The sequence below is a fragment of the Acyrthosiphon pisum genome, chromosome A1 (assembly GCF_005508785.2).
Source record: "Acyrthosiphon pisum isolate AL4f chromosome A1, pea_aphid_22Mar2018_4r6ur, whole genome shotgun sequence".
NCBI classification, from domain to species: domain Eukaryota; kingdom Metazoa; phylum Arthropoda; class Insecta; order Hemiptera; family Aphididae; genus Acyrthosiphon; species Acyrthosiphon pisum.
The window spans coordinates 117965830-117966810 of NC_042494.1; the positions used below are offsets into that span (position 1 = coordinate 117965830).

The 981-nt window shown below is 26.3% G+C and overlaps 1 protein-coding gene across 1 annotated transcript in view; it reads left to right on the forward strand.

Moving 5' to 3' along the window:
* LOC100574036 (outer dense fiber protein 3-like) overlaps nt 1-981 on the forward strand; it is a 9225-nt gene that overhangs the window by 4557 nt on the left and 3687 nt on the right. The window lies entirely within an intron of this gene.

A 981-nucleotide genomic window follows, 5' to 3' on the forward strand; every position in this document is an offset into this window, starting at 1 on the left:
AACTAACTTGAATTATTGGTGATGAATGAAAAATTAAATTAAACAACTGTCAACTGATAATTTGATAAAATTTATCAAATAGGTAGACAATAACCCTAATTTCTTGAAATATCAGTCATTAGAATACAATAAAATAAGAAATTGAATCATTCAATAAATGAAAAAATAAACTACGAAAATAACTAGTTATTTATTATTTTTGACGAGTTATATTAGATTATTTTACACATTAAATTCAACTAATTAAGTAACAAAATTAATATGAATTAAAACTAACTATAGTTAGTGCCCATCTTTGTCCAATTTATTACAAAGACATTTAGAATAAAGGAAAAAGATATATCGCAAAAATATTGATTATATTATTATCATTTTGTTTGTTTTCTATATACCTACTATGCATGGCAAATATCCATTACCTAATCTAAAAATGATAGGTTTCATTATACAATAAAATAACATTTAGTTTTGTACTTCAGCAGTATAACTAAAAAATAAAGATAAGAATTTAATAAATAATTGTTGTAAACTTGTACCTATACAATGTTGGAAAAAAATAGATACATTCAGTTTTACCAAATAAACAAACATCTTGTTGCTATGTGCATATAATTGTTTGGAAAATGTATTATTCGTTTCTGTGTCACAGTTATTACCAATCAGTATTAATTTTTTACGTCTTGCGAACATTACGAATAAATTTATCTACTTTTGTCTAAAAGTTAAATCGTTTTTTCATATTATAATCTGTTTATTCAACGTTCATCATAAAACCATCATGTCAAATAAAGCAACACACGACAGTAGTTCATCTGTTAACCAGAAACTCTCCGAGAACGAAATTATGCAAATGGTTTTTATTGATCTTCGGTCAAATAGACCGAAACCATTAGATGGTTGCGATTTCAACAGCTTGCCGGTTCACAGACGGTTTATATCTTTACATAACATGGCCGTGCAGACAAATCCTGCAGCCAAAGT